This window comes from Rutidosis leptorrhynchoides, chromosome 6 (assembly GCF_046630445.1).
Source record: "Rutidosis leptorrhynchoides isolate AG116_Rl617_1_P2 chromosome 6, CSIRO_AGI_Rlap_v1, whole genome shotgun sequence".
Classification (NCBI taxonomy): Eukaryota; Viridiplantae; Streptophyta; class Magnoliopsida; order Asterales; family Asteraceae; genus Rutidosis; species Rutidosis leptorrhynchoides.
In genome coordinates this window covers 166,713,348-166,735,316 of record NC_092338.1, presented here as the reverse complement: position 1 = coordinate 166,735,316, position 21,969 = coordinate 166,713,348, and the positions used below count along the sequence as shown (strand labels likewise).

The window sequence follows — 21,969 nt, the reverse complement described above, 5'->3', positions numbered from 1 at the left end:
TTCCTAATGCTTGCTGTAATGTCTGCCAGAATCTTGAAATAAATCTGCCATCCCTATCAGAGATAATAGAGATTGGTATTCCATGTCTGGAGACGACTTCCTTCAAATACAGTCGTGCTAACTTCTCCATCTTGTCATCTTCTCTTATTGGTAGGAAGTGTGCTGATTTGGTGAGACGATCAACTATTACCCAAATAGTATCAAGACCACTTGCAGTCCTTGGCAATTTAGTGATGAAATCCATGGTAATGTTTTCCCATTTCCATTCCGGGATTTCGGGTTGTTGAAGTAGACCTGATGGTTTCTGATGCTCAGCTTTGACCTTAGAACACGTCAAACATTCTCCTACATATTTAGCAACATCGGCTTTCATACCCGACCACCAAAAATGTTTCTTGAGATCCTTGTACATCTTCCCCATTCCAGGATGTATTGAGTATCTGGTTTTATGAGCTTCTCTAAGTACCATTTCTCTCATATCTCCAAATTTTGGTACCCAAATCCTTTCAGCCCTATACCGGGTTCCGTCTTCCCGAATATTAAGATACTTCTCCGATCCTTTGGGTATTTCATCCTTTAAATTTCCCTCTTTTAAAACTCCTTGTTGCGCCTCCTTTATTTGAGTAGTAAGGTTATTATGAATCATTATATTCATAGATTTTACTCGAATGGGTTCTCTGTCCTTCCTGCTCAAGGCATCGGCTACCACATTTGCCTTCCCCAGGTGGTAACGAATCTCAAAGTCGTAATCATTCAACAATTCAATCCACCTACGCTGCCTCATATTCAGTTGTTTCTGATTAAATATGTGTTGAAGACTTTTGTGGTCAGTATATATAATACTTTTGACCCCATATAAGTAGTGCCTCCAAGTCTTTAATGCAAAAACAACCGCGCCTAATTCCAAACCGTGCGTCGAATAATTTTGTTCGTGAATCTTCAATTGTCTAGACGCATAAGCAATCACCTTCGTTCGTTGCATTAATACACAACCGAGACCTTGCTTTGATGCGTCACAATAAATCACAAAATCATCATTCCCTTCAGGCAATGACAATATAGGTGCCGTAGTTAGCTTTTTCTTCAATAACTGAAACGCTTTCTCTTGTTCATCATTCCATTCAAATTTCTTCCCTTTATGCGTTAATGCAGTCAAGGGTTTTGCTATTCTGGAAAAGTCTTGGATGAACCTTCTGTAGTAACCAGCTAGTCCTAAAAACTGGCGTATGTGTTTCGGAGTTTTCGGGGTTTCCCACTTTTCAACAGTTTCTATCTTTGCCGGATCCACCTTAATACCTTCTTTGTTCACTATGTGACCGAGGAATTGAACTTCTTCCAACCAAAATGCACACTTTGAAAACTTAGCGTACAATTCTTCCTTCCTCAATACTTCTAACACCTTTCTCAAATGTTCACCGTGTTCTTGGTCATTCTTTAAGTAAATAAGTATGTCATCAATGAAAACAATGACAAACTTGTCAAGGTTTGGTCCACACACTCGGTTCATAAGGTCCATGAACACAGCTGGTGCATTAGTTAAACCAAACGGCATGACCATAAACTCGTAATGACCGTAACGTGTTCTGAAAGCAGTCTTTGGAATATCATCTTCTTTCACCCGCATTTGATGATACCCAGAACGTAAGTCAATCTTTGAATAAACAGACGAGCCTTGTAGTTGATCAAATAAGTCGTCGATTCTTGGTAGTGGGTAGCGGTTCTTGATGGTAAGTTTGTTCAACTCTCGGTAGTCGATACACAACCTGAATGTACCATCTTTCTTCTTGACAAACAAAACAGGAGCTCCCCACGGTGATGTGCTTGGTCGAATGAAACCACCCTCTAAAAGTTCTTGTAATTGGCTTTGCAGTTCTTTCATCTCGCTGGGTGCGAGTCTGTAAGGAGCACGAGCTATTGGTGCAGCTCCTGGTACAAGATCTATTTGAAATTCAACGGATCGATGTGGGGGTAATCCCGGTAATTCTTTCGGAAATACATCGGAAAATTCTTTTGCAATGGGAACATCATTGATGCTCTTTTCTTCAGTTTGTACTTTCTCGACGTGTGCTAGAACAGCATAGCAACCTTTTCTTATTAGTTTTTGTGCCTTCAAATTACTAATAAGATGTAGCTTCGTGTTGCCCTTTTCTCCGTACACCATTAAGGGTTTTCCTTTTTCTCGTATAATGCGAATTGCATTTTTGTAACAAACGATCTCTGCTTTCACTTCTTTCAACCAGTCCATACCGATTATCACATCAAAACTCCCTAACTCTACTGGTATCAAATCAATCTTAAATGTTTCGCTAACCAGTTTAATTTCTCGATTCCGACATATATTATCTGCTGAAATTAATTTACCATTTGCTAATTCGAGTAAAAATTTACTATCCAAAGGTGTCAATGGACAACTTAGTTTAGCACAAAAATCTCTACTCATATAGCTTCTATCCGTACCCGAATCAAATAAAACGTAAGCAGATTTATTGTCAATAAGAAACGTACCCGTAACAAGCTCCGGGTCTTCCTGTGCCTCTGCCGCATTAATATTGAAAACTCTTCTGCGGCCTTGTCCATTCGTGTTCTCCTGGTTCGGGCAATTTCTAATAATGTGGCCCGGTTTTCCACATTTATAACAAACTACATTGGCATAACTTGCTCCGACACTACTTGCTCCGCCATTACTCGTTCCGATACTATTTGTTCCTTTCGTTTTATTAACCCCTGGTCCGTAGACCTCACACTTAGCCGCGCTATGACCATTTCTTTTACACTTGTTGCAAAATTTGGTGCAGAACCCCGAGTGATACTTTTCACACCTTTGGCATAGCTGCTTCTGATTGTTGTTGTTGTTGTTGTTGCGGTTATTATTGTTGTTGGGATGATTGTTGTAGTTGTTGTTGTTGTTGTTGTTGTTGTTGTTGTTGTTGTTGTTGTTGTTGTTGTTGTTGTTGTTGTTGTTGTTGTTGTTGTTGTTGGGCCGTTTGTTGTAGTTGCGATTGATGTTGCGATTGTTGGGATAATTGTTGCGATTACTGTTGTAATTGCTGTTGTTGTTGTATTGGTGATTCTTATCACCGTTTTCCTCCCACTTTCTTTTGACTTGCTTCACATTGGCCTCTTTAGCAGTCTGTTCTTTAATTCTTTCTTCAATCTGGTTCACTAGTTTGTGAGCCATTCTACATGCCTGTTGTATGGAGGCGGGCTCGTGTGAACTTATATCTTCTTGGATTGTTTCCGGTAATCCTTTCACAAACGTGTCGATCTTCTCTTCCTCATCTTCGAATGCTCCCGGACACAATAGGCACAATTCTGTGAATCGTCTTTCGTACGTGGTAATATCAAATCCTTGGGTTCGTAACCCTCTAAGTTCTGTCTTGAGCTTATTGACCTCGGTTCTGGGACGGTACTTCTCGTTCATCAAGTGCTTGAATGCTGACCACGGTAGTGCGTACGCATCGTCTTGTCCCACTTGCTCTAGATAGGTATTCCATCATGTTAACGCAGAACCTGTGAAGGTATGCGTAGCGTACTTCACTTTGTCCTCTTCAGTACACTTACTTATGGCAAACACCGATTCGACCTTCTCGGTCCACCGTTTCAATCCGATCGGTCCTTCGGTTCCATCAAATTCCAAAGGTTTGCAGGCAGTGAATTCTTTGTAGGTGCATCCTACACGATTTCCTGTACTGCCAGATCCAAGGTTATTGTTGGTATGTAGCGCAGCCTGTACTGCGGCTATGTTTGAAGCTAGAAAAGTACGGAATTCCTCTTCATTCATATTCATGGTGTGTCGAGTAGTCGGTGCCATTTCCTTCAAAATAGTCAAATGGAACAAGTTAATCATACAGAATATTAAGAGTAGTTAATAGTATTTCGTAGCATAATATGAACTCATTTATAAAAGCTTTTTCTTCATATTAGCGTTTTATAAGTTTAAATTCGGGTAGTACCTACCCGTTAATTTCATACTTAGTAGCTAATATACAATTCAACTACTACAATTCTATATGAAAAACTGATTATAATAATATTTTGCATTCAAACTTTTTCACAATATTTTACAAACTTACAATACCGCTTATTTACATATAGCATGAAATATAGCACACAATAAATTTGATACAAGATGGTTGTGAAGATAATTCTAGCTAGTACACAAGTCGTTCAGCAAAGGCAATAAAGATACGTAATTCATACGTCCAGAAACAAGTCATGCATTCTGGTTTTACTAGGATTACTTCCCATCCTTGGTCTTGTGGAACATAATCGTTATGGCCGTTGATAAGACAGCGTGTTGTAACGTCATCAAAGGGACGAGGGTTACGTAATGTCCAACAGTCCCGTAACAATCTAAAAACCTCATTTCTTACCCCAATTACCGACTCCGTCACTTGTGGGAACGTTTTGTTTAATAGTTGTAGCCCGATGTTCTTGTTCTCACTTTGGTGAGAAGCGAACATTACTAATCCGTAAGCATAACATGCTTCTTTATGTTGCATGTTAGCCGCTTTTTCTAAATCACGAAGTCCAATATTCGGATATATTGAGTCAAAATAATTCCTTAACCCATTGGGTAAAATAGCATTTGGGTTCCCCGCAATATATGCGTCAAAGTAAACACATCGTAACTTATGGATTTCCCAATGTGATATCCCCCATCTTTCGAACGAAAGCCTTTTATAAACCAAGGCATTCTTGGAACGTTCTTCGAATGTCTTACAAACTGATCTCGCCTTAAATAGTTATGCCGAAGAATTCTGACCGACTCTAGACAAGATTTCATCAATCATGTCTCCGGGTAGGTCTCTTAAAATATTGGGTTGTCTATCCATTTTGTGTTTTTATACTGTAAAATAGACAAGAGTTAGATTCATAAAAAAAATACTTATTAATACAAGCAATTTTTACATATATCATAAAGCATAAGCACACTATATTACATATATTACACCACACGAATACAACTATCTTATTCCGACTCGCTTGTTTCTTCTTCTTCGGTTTTGGTTCGTTTTGCCAAGTTTCTAGGGATATATGATGTTCCCCTAATACGAGCCGTCGTTTTCCACATTGGTTTAGAAAAACCTGGCGGTTTAGAGGTTCCCGGGTCATTGTTACAACTTAAGGACTTCGGGGGTTGACGATACATATAAAGTTCATCGGGGTTGGAATTAGATTTCTCTATTTTTATGCCCTTTCCCTTATTATTTTCTTTTGCCTTTTTAAATTCAGTTGGGGTAATTTCTTTAACATCATTGGAATTCTCGTCGGAATCCGATTCATCAGAGAATTGGTAATCCTCCCAATATTTTGCTTCCTTGGCGGAAACACCATTGACCATAATTAACCTAGGTCAGTTGGTTGAGGATTTTCTTTTACTTAACCATTTTAATTTCCCCCGCCGGTTCTATTTCTTCATCCAGTTCCGATTCTTCTTCCGGTTCTGATTCTTCTTCCGGTTCCGACTCTTCTTCCGGTTCCTCTTCGGGAACTTGTGAATCAGTCCACGAATCATTCCAATTTACATTTGACTCTTCATTATTACTAGGTGAGTCAATGGGACTTGTTCTAGAGGTAGACATCTATCACATAATATCAAACGCGTTAAGAGATTAATATATCACATAATATTCACATGTTAAAAATATATAGTTTCCAACAAAATTTGTTAAGCAATCATTTTTCAAGTAATCACGGTCGAAGTCCAGACTCACTAATGCATCCTAACAAACTCGATAAGACACACTAATGCAAAATTCTGGTTCTCTAAGACCAATGCTCGGATACCAACTGAAATGTCCCGTTCTTATTGATTAAAAACGTTCCATATTAATTGATTTCGTTGCGAGGTTTTGACCTCTATATGAGACGTTTTTCAAAGACTGCATTCATTTTAAAACAAACCATAACCTTTATTTCATCAATAAAGGTTTAAAAAGCTTTACGTAGGTTATCAAATAATGATAATCTAAAATATCCTGTTTACACACGACCATTACATAATGGTTTACAATACAAATATGTTACAACAAAATAAGTTTCTTGAATGCAGTTTTTACACAATATCATACAAGCATGGACTCCAAATCTCGTCCTTATTTAAGTATGCGACAGCGGAAGCTCTTAATAATCACCTGAGAATAAACATGCTTAAAACGTCAACAAAAATGTTGGTGAGTTATAGGTTTAACCTATATATATCAAATCATAATAATAGACCACAAGATTTCATATTTCAATACACATCCCATACATAGAGATAAAAATCATTCATATGGTGAACACCTGGTAACCGACATTAACAAGATGCATATATAAGAATATCCCCATCATTCCGGGACACCCTTCGGATATGATATAAATTTCGAAGTACTAAAGCATCTGGTACTTTGGATGGGGTTTGTTAGGCCCAATAGATCTATCTTTTGGATTCGCGTCAATTAGGGTGTCTGTTCCCTAATTCTTAGATTACCAGACTTAATAAAAAGGGGCATATTCGATTTCGATAATTCAACCATAGAATGTAGTTTCACGTACTTGTGTCTATTTTGTAAATCATTTATAAAACCTGCATGTATTCTCATCCCAAAAATATTAGATTTTAAAAGTGGGACTATAACTCACTTTCACAGATTTTTACTTCGTCGGGAAGTAAGACTTGGCCACTGGTTGATTCACGAACCTATAACAATATATACATATATATCAAAGTATGTTCAAAATATATTTACAACACTTTTAATATATTTTGATGTTTTAAGTTTATTAAGTCAGCTGTCCTCGTTAGTAACCTACAACTAGTTGTCCACAGTTAGATGTACAGAAATAAATCGATAAATATTATCTTGAATCAATCCACGACCCAGTGTATACGTATCTCAGTATTGATCACAACTCAAACTATATATATTTTGGAATCAACCTCAACCCTGTATAGCTAACTCCAACATTCACATATAGAGTGTCTATGGTTGTTCCGAAATATATATAGATGTGTCGACATGATAGGTCGAAACATTGTATACGTGTCTATGGTATCTCAAGATTACATAATATACAATACAAGTTGATTAAGTTATGGTTGGAATAGATTTGTTACCAATTTTCACGTAGCTAAAATGAGAAAAATTATCCAATTTTGTTTTACCCATAACTTCTTCATTTTAAATCCGTTTTGAGTGAATCAAATTGCTATGGTTTCATATTGAACTCTATTTTATGAATCTAAACAGAAAAATTATAGGTTTATAGTCGGAAAAATAAGTTAAAAGTCGTTTTTGTAAAGGTAGTCATTTTAGTCGAAAGAACGACGTCTAGATGACTATTTTAGAAAACATACTTCCACTTTGAGTTTAACCATAATTTTTGGATATAGTTTCATGTTCATAATAAAAATTATTTTCTCAGAATAACAACTTTTAAATCAAAGTTTATCATAGTTTTTAATTAACTAACCCAAAACAGCCCGCGGTGTTACTACGACGGCGTAAATCCGGTTTTACGGTGTTTTTCGTGTTTCCAGGTTTTAAATCATTAAGTTAGCATATCATATAGATATAGAACATGTGTTTAGTTGATTTTAAAAGTCAAGTTAGAAGGATTAACTTTTGTTTGCGAACAAGTTTAGAATTAACTAAACTATGTTCTAGTGATTACAAGTTTAAACCTTCGAATAAGATAGCTTTATATGTATGAATCGAATGATGTTATGAACATCATTACTACCTTAAGTTCCTTGGATAAACCTACTGTAAAAGAGAAAAATGGATCTAGCTTCAACGGATCCTTGGATGGCTCGAAGTTCTTGAAGCAGAATCATGACACGAAAACAAGTTCAAGTAAGATCATCACTTGAAATAAGATTGTTATAGTTATATAAATTGAACCAAAGTTTGAATATGATTATTACCTTGTATTAGAATGATAACCTACTGTAAGAAACAAAGATTTCTTGAGGTTGGATGATCACCTTACAAGATTGGAAGTGAGCTAGCAAACTTGAAAGTATTCTTGATTTTATGTAACTAGAACTTGTAGAATATATGAAGAACACTTAGAACTTGAAGATAGAACTTGAGAGAGATCAATTAGATGAAGAAAATTGAAGAATGAAAGTGTTTGTAGGTGTTTTTGGTCGTTGGTGTATCGATTAGATATAAAGGATATGTAATTTTGTTTTCATGTAAATAAGTCATGAATGATTACTCATATTTTTGTAATTTTATGAGATATTTCATGCTAGTTGCCAAAGGATGGTTCCCACATGTGTAAGGTGACTCACATGGGCTGCTAAGAGCTGATAATTGGAGTGTATATACCAATAGTACATACATCTAAAAGCTGTGTATTGTACGAGTACGAATACGGGTGCATACGAGTAGAATTGTTGATGAAACTGAATGAGGATGTAATTGTAAGCATTTTTGTTAAGTAGAAGTATTTTGATAAGTGTATTGAAGTCTTTCAAAAGTGTATAAATACATATTAAAACACTACATGTATATACATTTTAACTGAGTCGTTAAGTCATCGTTAGTCGTTACATGTAAGTGTTGTTTTGAAACCTTTAGGTTAACGATCTTGTTAAATGTTGTTAACCCAATGTTTATAATATCACATGAGATTTTAAATTATTATATTATCATGATATTATCATGTATGAATATCTCTTAATATGATATATATACATTAAATGTCTTTACAACGATAATCGTTACATATATGTCTCGTTTAAAAATCATTAAGTTAATAGTCTTGTTTTTACATATGTAGTTCATTGTTAATATACTTAATGATATGTTTACTTATCATAGTATCATGTTAACTATATATATATCCATATATATGTCATCATATAGTTTTTACAAGTTTTAACGTTCGTGAATCACCGGTCAACTTGGGTGGTCAATTGTCTATATGAAACATATTTCAATTAATCAAGTCTTAACAAGTTTGATTGCTTAACATGTTGGAAACATTTAATCATGTAAATATCAATCTCAATTAATATATATATATACATGGAAAAGTTCGGGTCACTACAATATCCCCCATCTTTCAAACGAAAGTCTCTTATAAACCAAGACATTCTTGGAACGTTCTTCGAATGTCTTACAAACTGATCTCGCCTTAAATAGTTGTGCCGAGGAATTCTGACCGACTCTAGACAAGATTTCATTAATCATGTCTCCGGGTAGGTTTCTTAAAATATTGGGTTGTCTATCCATTTTGTGTTTTTAAACTATAAAATAGACAAGAGTTAGATTCATAAAAAATACTTATTAATACAAGCAATGTTTACATATATCATAAAGCATAAGCACACTATATTACATATATTACACCACATGAATACAACTATCTTATTGATATTGCTCCAAACGAACAAATATTTAGTCGCAATATCATTCCAGAATGTAATGTTTTTAATTGTAATTTCCTTATTTTTAGTTGTAATTGTTTAAATAAATAAGTGCGAAGACAAAAGACGAAGATCGCTCAAAAATGAAGATTTAAAAGGCGAAAACGTCCAAAATGCTCAAACGTACAAGTTACACTCCAAGTGGTTTAAATTATCGAAGAAAAATGTCTAAAGATTGACAAGAATGCAAGTCGCGGAACGCAAATTACACGATATTAAATTGTACGAAAAGACGTTCGAGAAACTGGGACTGAGACATAAACCGGGCTTAAATGTACGAGACATCGGAGCCAAAATTATGAGTCAACTATGCACAAGAATATAATATAATATTTAAATAATTATATAAATTATTTATATATTATATATATTTTTATAATATGTCGACAAGTAAAAATCCAAAAAATTGTGAGCTGGATCTGGCGGCCATGCGATCGCATGGGAAATAGGCATAAAACTCATGCGATCGCATGGGTTACTGTAGCAGGCCAAATATCTATAAAAAGCCAGTTTGCTCGAGCTTTATAGGTACAATATTTTCTTTTCCTCTGTAATACTTATATATAATTTTAATTATAATTTTAATTTAAGTTTATTTTAATAATAAGGTTATTGTAACGTTTAATTTACGGGTTTTTAGTCGAAGTTCTGTCCGGGTACCACTACGCTAATTATATCACTTTTTACTATTCCAACTCGCTGTAAGTCTCCACGTCCCAACTTTATTTTCGCGTATCATTATTATCGTTGTTATTACTATCATTATTATTATTATTTATTATTGTTATCGTAATATTTATTATTATCGTCATTATTATCGTTATTTATTATTTATTATTGTTATCGTTTATTATTATTATTATTATTGTTACCATGTCCATTTTATATAATTTATATTTTTACGCCGTTATAATGTCCAACTAAATACTCATAGTGGTAATTAAAATGTAGAACCTCTGGACAAATGGATTGAACCATATTATAATGTTATGATGTAACTTTGACTATTTTTAATATTAAGTTTAATCACCGACCCATTGTTATATAATTTAATATTTTCACCCCTATCACATAATTTATTAAATTAATAAACGAAAGTGCATTAAATTTACATAAATTATGCTTCAACACCTCAGTAACCTAGACGGACATATGGACAAATTATTGACAACAATTTAGAAGTGTGATTCGGTGGTTTGGGTAATATTATAATTTATATAATCGTGTAATTATAAAAAGGGTAAGACCGTTATAATTTTGGTTTTAACGAAAGTAAAAACTGGATTAAATCTTAATTTGAATAGTCGGGGTATAATTTAATTCGCTAGAACGAGATCGAAACGAAAGTTAGATTTAATTTTAGTTAGTTAAATCTTTATAAATCGGAAGATTAAATATAAGGATATATATTAACACATCATAATCGGACTTAAAAACAATCCATAAATCCAGAGGGGACATATTTTAGTAGCCACTACTTTACCTTATTTTAAATCTCTTCAATTTCACTTATTGCCATATCGTAAACTTTAATTATTTTTTTGCTATTTTGCTATATTTCCATGAAAAACCTTATTTCTTCTATTTTGATAAATTAGTTTAAATTGTATTTTTATTGTCGTTAATTTAGTTATTTATTTTTAGTTAAATTTAAATTCCATTCAATTAAGTAGTAAACCCTAATTCAAAATTCCCCTTTTAATTAGTTTATCTTTTAGCGATTAAAACCTTGAAAACTCAACCTCCCTGTGGAACGAACCGGATTTACCAAATAAACTATTACTATACGGATAGGACAAAGTTGCCTATATGAGTGAAATCAATCCGAAATAAAAAAAAACGCCATATAATTACAACCAATTCGTGTAATAAATTCAATCTAAATCCGTTCAAAATAAAAAGACACGATCTTCATTACATCAACTTTTTGGCGCCGCTGCCGGGGAAAGTTGGCAGTTAAATAAATAGATAATTTTTCTGATTCGTAGTAATAGTTGGATTTGTACGTGGACTGGGTTATTGGAGCCAAACAGTACTCAATTATATTGAGACCAAACGAATCCTGCCCCTCTGCTGCATCTTTTGGCTATTCGAAACGTGGGCAAAATCAGAAGGAAAATCTGTTTGTTTAAAGGTTTTTATCATCGTTTTTAGTTATTCGATCCTTTCGTGAAAATTCATTTTCAAGAAAATTCAATGTTCATACACTTAGTGAATAAATCCTTCAAGACTACATACAATTTTGTAATTGTATGACCCGTTCAGGAAATCCTAAACTCGTTGCACTTAATCCAGAGCCTGAGAGAAACTTGAACAAAAGATTAAAACAAGAAAAACAAAAAAAATTAGGTGGTACTAGTACACCGAAAAACAACAAAAAAGATAAACAAGTAGGAAACACTAGTGGTCAACCAGAAATCAAAACTAAACCAGAAACCATCGTCATTAAAGAAGAAATGGCTGAAGTAACACCTGATCCAAATGATCTACCGATGTGGAATACCAGACAAACTGTTCCCCCTCTCGCTCTTTCATCTATAAGAAGACCTGAAATTGAGGCTGAAAACTGGGAAGTCAAGGGGCAGTTTATGCACATGGTTCGTGAAAACCAATTCGACGGAAGACTTAATAACAATCCGATAGAACATTTAGAAGCTTTTGAAGATTTATGTGAACTGTACAAAAACAAAGATGTTTCTTCAGATGCATTTAAGTTAAGAACTTTTCCGTATTCGTTAATTGGAGACGCAAAAGCATGGTTGAAAGCATCAAAACCTGATTCTATCACAACTTTTAATGAATTAAGAGAAAAATTCATTACCAGATTTTTCCCACCGGCAAAAGCTGAAAGACTTAGAACTGAAATCACCACTTTTAAACAAAAGTCGGACGAAACTCTTTATGATGCATGGGAAAGATTAAAAAGAATGTTACGAAATTGTCCGCAACACGGATTGCAAAAAGGGCAAATAGTACAAACTTTTTATCGTGGTATTGATGAACATACTCGTGGTATATTAGATTCCTCCGCTGGAGGAGTATTTATGTACAAATCACCAAATCAATCGTATGACATGTTAGAAGACATGTCAGTTCATACTTTTGAATGGACACCGTCTAGAGATCAACTACCTAGAAGGACGGTGGCAAGCCTTGAAGAAAATGAAGACAATAATACAACCATAGCTTCACTGTCGAATCAATTCAAAAAGTTTGGAAGAGAAATAGAGAAACTAAATTCAACAGTTTTAGCATTGCAAGTAGGCTGTGAAATCTGTGGACAACCACATTTCACGAAAGATTGTGATATCAATGATCGGCCAATGAACTCAGTAGCACAAGTTAATTTTATGGCCAATCAAAGACAAGGAAATTTTCAAGGAGGAAATTCTAATTATCAACCTGCAAACCCAGGATATCAAAACCCGAAGAATTTTGCTTTTCAAAGAAATGGACCACCTGGCTTTTTCAATAGAAACCAACCTCCATTTCCACCTCAACAAAATTTCCAACAACAACCGTTACCTCAATTACCATATCAACAACAAAATCATAACACGCAACCAGTAGAGAAGAAATCTAACTTTGAAGAAGTTATGATGAATTTTGTCAAAAGTCAATCAGAAACGAATGAGCAAGTGAAGAGACAACTTCATCAATCCCAAACAGAAAACGAGCAAGTACAAAGGAATCATCAAGCGTCAATTCAAAACCTTGAAAGAGATATGGGAAGAATATCCCAATTGCTTGCTGAAAGGCAATCGGGCACTTTACCATCCAACACGCAACCAAACCCTAAGGGTAAGGAAACTCAAAATTCAAGTAATATTTCGCAAGTTAATTCAATCACTACACGAACTGGGTTAACCATTAACCCAGAGATTCCAAAGCCTCTCACTCCTATTCATGTTTCACAAGAAAATGAACCTGTGGTGGAAGAAAGTACGATGCCAACCACAAGTGCACCAAAGACTCAAAATCAACCACCATTGAAGGTATACAAACCTCTGATTCCATATCCGCAACGTTTGAAGAAAGATAAATTACAAGCACAATACAACAAGTTTGCTGACATGATTAAGCAAATTTGTATAAATGTACCGCTTGTAGATGTTCTTGCGGGTATGCCGAATTATGGAAGGTTTATCAAGGATCTTATAGCAGACAAAGGAAAATATGCAGAAGTTTCAACCACATTCCTTAATGAGGAATGCTCGGCAATTTTACAAAAGCAAAATTTGCCACCAAAACTTGGAGATCCTGGAAGTTTCATCATTCCTTGTCTGATGGGAGATTCAGTAATGTACGATGCATTAGCTGATTTAGGAGCAAGCATTAACCTTATGCCTCACTCCTTGTACTTAAAATTGAACTTAGGTGATTTAAAACCAACTAGGATGTGTATACGATTAGCTGATAGAACTTACAACTATCCTATTGGCATTGCTGAAAACCTACCGGTTAAAGTAAATCACTTAATCTTTCCTGCTGATTTCGTTGTTCTTGAAATGGAAGAAGATAGTAAGGTTCCCCTAATTCTAGGGCGTCCCTTTCTAAATACTGCTGACGCAATTGTGCGCGTAAAAGAGAAAAATCTCAGCTTAGGTGTGGGTGAGGATGGAATTATATTAAACATAGATAAGGCTATGAAACACCCTATGTCTCCTGATGACGAATGTTTCCAAATAGACATTATTGATTGTTGTATTGAGAAGGAACTACAAGAACTATTAAATGTCGACACCTCAGATTTCACCCCGATGGGTGAAGGTGAAGATTTTGATGTCGATATAGAGTTAGACAAGATGTTGAAGGTAGTCACTAATGAAGAATACGTAGAAGAAGAAATTCCTGGGGAAGATGAACCTTTTGAAGAAATTACCGATGGTAATAGGTTCCGGATAAAATCTTCCTTGGAAGAACCACCCACCTTGGAACTTAAAGAACTCCCGGAACATTTAGAGTATGCTTATCTCCAAGGAACGTCACAATTACCCATCATAATTTCATCAAAACTTTCCGATGACGAAAAGGGTAGGTTAATGTCTATTTTAAAAACCCACAAAAAGGCAATTGCTTGGAAAACAACTGATATTCCAGGGAATAACCCTGCTTATTGTACCCACAAAATTCTAATGGAAGAAGATTTTAAACCCGTGGTACAAAGGCAACGGAGGTTAAACCCTAACATGAAAGAAGTTGGTAAAAAGGAGGTTATCAAATTACTTGATGCCGGGTTAATTTACCCTATATCCGATAGCCCGTGGGTAAGTCCTGTACAAGTAGTACCCAAGAAAGGAGGTACGACTGTTATTCTAAATGATAAGAACGAACTCGTTCCTACAAGAACAGTCACTGGGTGGAGAGTCTGTATAGACTATCGTCGTCTAAACGACGCTACAAGGAAAGATCATTTCCCGCTACCATATATCGACCAAATGCTAGAACGTTTGGCGGGAAAAGATTACTACTGTTTCCTTGATGGATTCTCCGGTTATTTTCAAATTCCAATTGATCCAAAAGACCAAGACAAGACCACATTTACTTGTCCATTTGGTACTTTTGCTTACCGACGAATGCCATTCGGATTATGTAACGCACCAGGCACCTTCCAAAGGTGTATGATGGCAATTTTTCATGACATGATTGAAGAAAGTATAGAAGTCTTTATGGATGATTTCTCTGTTTTTGGAGACTCCTTCAACTCATGTCTCTCAAACCTTGAACGAATGCTAATTCGTTGTGAAGAATCAAATCTTGTTTTAAACTGGGAAAAATGCCACTTCATGGTGAAGGAAGGCATTGTTTTAGGACACAATATTTCTCGAGCTGGAATGGAAGTAGACAAAGCTAAGGTCGACGTTATTTCAAAACTTCCTCCTCCAACCAATGTTAAAGGAATTCGTAGTTTCCTTGGTCATGCGGGATTCTATCGGCGATTCATAAAGGACTTTTCCAAAATCGCTCGACCCATGACTAAACTTCTTGAGAAAGACAGTACATTCGATTTCAACGAAGAGTGTCTAAATGCTTTCTCCATTCTGAAAGAGAAACTTACGAATGCACCCATTATGGTATCACCCGACTGGTCCAAACCTTTCGAGCTAATGTGTGATGCAAGTGATTTCGCGCTGGGAGCTGTTTTAGGTCAACGTCAAGATAACAAATTTCAACCAATCTACTACGCAAGTAAAACACTTACAAGAGCTCAGTTGAATTACACAACCACTGAGAAGGAGCTTCTTGCAGTAGTTTTTGCTTTCGATAAGTTTAGATCTTACCTAGTGTTATCTAAAACAATGGTTTATACCGATCATTCAGCCCTAAAGTACTTATTCAAGAAGCAAGATGCTAAGCCTAGACTAATTCGTTGGATTCTTCTCCTACAAGAATTCGACATTGAAATCAAGGATAAAAAGGGTGCTGAAAATCTCGCTGCAGATCACTTGTCCCGTCTTGAAAATCCTAACTTAGAATCACTCGACGAATCTGTTATTCACGATACTTTTCCAGACGAGTTCCTAATGAAAATTAAAACGGAAGAAGAAATTCCATGGTTTGCGGACTTTGCCAATTATCTAGCCGCAGGAATTCTTGTTAAAAATCAAACTTACCAGCAAAAGAAGAAATTTTTCGCTGATCTAAAGTTTTACTTCTGGGAAAGCCCTAATCTCTTTCGTATAGGAGCAGATCAAGTTATTCGTCGATGTGTATACGGTAAAGAAGCTCAACAAATTCTAGAGCACTGTCATCAAGGACCAGCTGGTGGACATTTCGGACCAAGCTATACAGCTAAGAAGGTCTTTGACTCAGGTTTTTACTGGCCTACTATTTTCAAAGATTCTTACAACATGGTGAAAACCTGTGATGCTTGTCAAAGATCTGGAAATATCTCCAAGAGAGACGAAATGCCACAACAAAGCATCCTAGTATGCGAAGTATTTGACATTTGGGGTATTGACTTCATGGGTCCATTCCCCGCCTCTAACAAATGCAAATACATTCTCGTAGCAGTCGATTATGTTTCTAAATGGGCTGAAGCAAAAGCTTTACCCACTAACGATGCTCGAGTTGTTGTCAGCTTTCTTAAAAACCTATTCTCACGATTCGGGCTTCCAAAGGCATTAATCAGTGATCGTGGAACTCATTTTACAAATCAATTACTCGAGAAAGTACTTAAAAAGTATGGAGTTAATCATCGTTTCTCAACTTCTTACCACCCTCAAACGAGTGGCCAAGTTAAAAACACAAATCGAGGTCTTAAACGAATTTTAGAAAGAACGGTTAAGAATACTCCAAAAATCTGGCATCGAAAGCTTGATGATGCGTTGTGGGCATTTAGAACTGCATTCAAAACGCCCATTGGTACCACTCCTTTCCGATTAATATATGGTAAGGCGTGTCATCTACCTGTCGAAGTTGAACACAAGGCGTATTGGGCACTAAAAGAATGTAATACAGACCTTGTGGAAGCCGGAGAAAATCGATTCTTACAATTGCATGAATTAGATGAACTAAGACTTCAAGCATATGAAAACTCGAGATCTTACAAAGAGAGAACTAAGAAATGGCACGATGCTCGCTTAAAAGAGAAGAAAGCATTTGAACCAGGAGACAAAGTTCTAGTTTTTCAATCACGTTTTAAGTTTTCACCTGGGAAACTTAAGTCCCGATGGAGGGGACCGTATGAAGTAAAACAAGCATTTCCATCTGGATACGTAGAGTTATATGACAAGAATGGTGGTATTTTCAATGTGAATGGTCACAGACTTAAATTCTATTATGAAGGGTTCAACAACACTGAAAGAGATGACATCACATTCTACCCTAAGGACAAATAAATTCAGGGTAATATTAGCTAACCACTCGCCTTCTTAAAACATTTCAAATTATTTCAAGAGTGGAGCCTGATTGGTCTTTTCCACTAGCAGACACTAAAGAACTAGTCTTCTCCCTCCATTCTGAATTTTTTTAGTTTTGTATGAAATTAATATGCTTTTTAAATTTAAATTTTGTATGAATTTAAAAACAAAATTTACTTTATTTCATTAAGTTTTAAAAAATGATTTCTAAAATTCGTCGTGAGTTGAAAACTAGGTCGTAGAACCAAAATTACTTTACCCAAGGAAGGGGCGAAAAATTTTGTTATCATTATTTTTATATTATTGATCTAAAGTATGCCAAAAATATTATATGAATATGGGGTAATATACCCAACTTCAAAAATATGTATATATGTTTGTATTTTATTTTATGTACTAACAAGGGTAAAAGGCGCATTTTCAAAGACTGAAATTAAGTTCAGCAAAAGCAACCAATTTTTGGCAAAACATGTGAAAAGATGACGGAAATTTTCGAATGACGGACAAATCAACATCAACAGAATTAACAGAAATCCCGCAAGTTAAGGCTATTGAGCTAAAGAGGTTTTAACTCCCTTTCTATTATAATTGCCCTGGTGAATTTAATCTTGTTTGATTTCATTGCAAATGAGGGCATTGCATGATCTCAAGTGTGGGGAGGGATTATAAATTCTCTCGGATTTACACTAGGCTTATTTTCTAAATTTTGTGAAAAATTTTAAAAATTTTTAACTAAATGAATTTAAATCTTGTTTAATATGTTTATGAACGATAAAACTAGGTGCGGGTACCGAAATTATTGTTACCCTAAAAAAATGACATAAATTGAGAAACAGCTAAAACGCTTGAATTTATTTTTTAATTTTTTTTAAAAAAGACGCATGAAAAAAGCCAAGTGTAGGGAGATTTGTCAATATATATGAACTGTTATCACATGTTAGTGCGAAGTTTATTGCAGGTACTTTTGTTTTGGGCTGTATAAATTTGTTTTACCCATTAAATTTTAATATAAATGAAAGAAAAGATGGATCTACACGATGAATCAATTCTATCATTAAAATGAAGTAAAGTCTTCAGAAAAAGAAACGCGCTTCTTGATTTAGGTCAGGAAGTTGTCGTCCAGACCAGTTGTAGAGTCTACGAAAAACCTTGAAAAGTTTTCTCGAAAATCAGCTGAAAATCCACGGACCTCAACATCAAACAGGGTCGCCATATGGTCAGACTTATCCTAACCATGAGAGGATCTGTCTTGTAAAATGGGGAGGGCGCCGTGCAAATTAGCTTGATAAGACTAATGAGTCAGACCCCCAGAAAGGATAATCTCCTTAAAGATTAAAAATCAGCTTTTAAGCCTGATATTACTCAATCCTTGAGATTGACCTTAAAGATTGAGAATTACAAACTCATGGAATTCAATGATATCTAAACTCGAGCTTGAACGAGAAAATATTTTGATCAAATTAAAACCGATTTGTTTTCTGAAAACCTATTTTCAATGCGTTCATTACCATTGAACGTAAAATCCTGAGAATTCATCAAGAATTCATTAGGTCACCTGAACCAAATCGGGTGTCAACCGTAAGAACGGTGGTTGCATAGCATGGTCGAAGACAGGACCTTGTGCCAGACCAAAAAATTATAGGGTGATCTTTACTATTTCTCCTACAAAGGATAGTAATTGCATCCGACACGTTGTGGACCATAATCAAATGCATGTCATTAGACATTGCCTTAACAGTTGCTTGTTCATCGCTTTCCTTTACAACCGGACGGTAGTTTACTGAAAGGTAATATACGGGACAAGTATACTGGATGTGTGCTTTCCTAATACAAGGTTAGCAAGTGGGTGACACAAAACCGCAAGTTTTGAGCTAAAATTTAAAAATCTGAAACCCACAAAACCCACAAAAACATTTTGCAACTCCGATAAAGGGTTAAATCAAAAAACTTGTCTAGGGTAAAATCTAGCTTGAATTTTCAAAAGATCAAAAGTTTTCATAAAGATCCAATTTCCTTAAGGATCTAAATTTTCATAGTCATGTGGGACTGTAAACCACATCGTTACTATCATTGTTCATACTGCCATATCAAAATCACTGATGTATAAAGTGTGAGAATAAAGAAGTGATTTGAGTGAAGTTTATTTCAAGTTTGGTATTGCTTGAGGACAAGCAACGTTCAAGTGTAGGGATAATTGATATTGCTCCAAACGAACAAATATTTAGTCGCAATATCATTCCAGAATGTAATGTTTTTAATTGTAATTTCCTTATTTTTAGTTGTAATTGTTTAAATAAATAAGTGCGAAGACGAAAGACGAAGATCGCTCAAAAATGAAGATTTAAAAGGCGAAAACGTCCAAAATGCTCAAACGTACAAGTTACACTCCAAGTGGTTTAAATTATCGAAGAAAAATGTCTAAAGATTGACAAGAATGCAAGTCGCGGAATGCAAATTACACGATATTAAATTGTACGAAAAGACGTTCGAGAAACTGGGACTGAGACATAAACCGGGCGTAAATGTACGAGACATCGGAGCCAAAATTATGAGTCAACTATGCACAAGAATATAATATAATATTTAAATAATTATATAAATTATTTATATATTATATATATTTTTATAATATGTCGACAAGTAAAAATCCAAAAAATTGTGAGCTAGATCTGGCGGCCATGCGATCGCATGCGAAATAGGCATAAAACCCATGCGATCGCATGGGTTACTGTAGCAGGCCAAATATCTATAAAAAGCCAGTTTGCTCGAGCTTTATAGGTACAATATTTTCTTTTCCTCTGTAATACTTATATATAATTTTAATTATAATTTTAATTTAAGTTTATTTTAATAATAAGGTTATTGTAACGTTTAATTTACGGGTTTTTAGTCGAAGTTCTGTCCGGGTACCACTACGCTAATTATATCACTTTTTACTGTTCCAACTCGCTGTAAGTCTCCACGTCCCAACTTTATTTTCGCGTATCATTATTATCGTTGTTATTACTATCATTATTATTATTATTTATTATTGTTATCGTAATATTTATTATTATCGTCGTTATTATCGTTATTTATTATTTATTATTGTTATCGTTTATTATTATTATTATTATTGTTACCATGTCCATTTTATATAATTTATATTTTTACGCCGTTATAATGTCCAACTAAATACTCATAGTGGTAATTAAAATGTAGAACCTCTGGACAAATGGATTGAACCATATTATAATGTTATGATGTAACTTTAACTATTTTTAATATTAAGTTTAATCACCGACCCATTGTTATATAATTTAATATTTTCACCCCTATCACATAATTTATTAAATTAATAAACGAAAGTGCATTAAATTTACATAAATTATGCTTCAACACCTCAGTGACCTAGACGGACATATGGACAAATTATTGACAACAATTTAGAAGTGTGATTCGGTGGTTTGGGTAATATTATAATTTATATAATCGTGTAATTATAAAAAGGGTAAGACCGTTATAATTTTGGTTTTAACGAAAATTAAAACTGGATTAAATCTTAATTTGAATAGTCGGGGTATAATTTAATTCGCTAGAACGAGATCGAAACGAAAGTTAGATTTAATTTTAGTTAGTTAAATCTTTATAAATCGGAAGATTAAATATAAGGATATATATTAACACATCATAATCGGACTTAAAAACAATCCATAAATCCAGAGGGGACATATTTTAGTAGCCACTACTTTACCTTATTTTAAATCTCTTCAATTTCACTTATTGCCATATCGTAAACTTTAATTATTTTTTGCTATTTTGCTATATTTCCATGAAAAACCTTATTTCTTCTATTTTGATAAATTAGTTTAAATTGTATTTTTATTGTCGTTAATTTAGTTATTTAGTTTTAGTTAAATTTAAATTCCATTCAATTAAGTAGTAAACCCTAATTCAAAATTCCCCTTTTAATTAGTTTATCTTTTAGCGATTAAAACCTTGAAAACTCAACCTCCCTGTGGAACGAACCGGATTTACCAAATAAACTATTAATATACGGATAGGACAAAGTTGCCTATATGAGTGAAATCAATCCGAAATCATAAAAACGCCATATAATTACAACCAATTCGTGTAATAAATTCAATCTAAATCCGTTCAAAATAAAAAGACACGATCTTCATTACATCACTTATTCCGAATCGCTCATTTCTTCTTCTTCGGTTTTGGTTCATTTTGCCAAGTTTCTAGGGATATATGATGTTCCCCTAATACTAGCTGTCGTTTTCCACAACGGTTTAGAAAAACCTGGTGGTTTAGAGGTTCCCGGGTCATTGTTACAACTTAAGGACTTTGGGGGTTGACGATACATATAAAGTTCATCGGGGTTAGAATTAGATTTCTCTATTTTTATGCCCTTTCCCTTATTATTTTCTTTTGCTTTTTTAAATTCAGTTGGGGTAATTTCTATAACATCATCGGAATTCTCGTCGGAATCCGATTCATCGGAGAATTGGTATTCCTCCCAATATTTTGCTTCCTTGGCGAAAACACCATTGACCATAATTAACCTTGGTCGGTTGGTTGAGGATTTTCTTTTACCTAACCGTTTTATTATTTCCCCCACCGGTTCTATTTCCTCCTCCGGTTCCTCCTCTTCCGGTTCTGATTCTTCTTCTGGTTCTGATTCTTCTTCCGGTTCCT

The 21,969-nt window shown here is 34.7% G+C and overlaps 1 non-coding gene across 1 annotated transcript; it reads right to left on the bottom strand.

Moving 5' to 3' along the window:
• Nucleotides 1-12,273: 12,273 nt before the first annotated feature.
• On the bottom strand, nucleotides 12,274-12,380 carry LOC139856509 (small nucleolar RNA R71). Its single transcript, XR_011761986.1, has one exon. It is a non-coding gene; the product is annotated as a small nucleolar RNA R71 (small nucleolar RNA).
• Nucleotides 12,381-21,969: the final 9,589 nt, after the last annotated feature.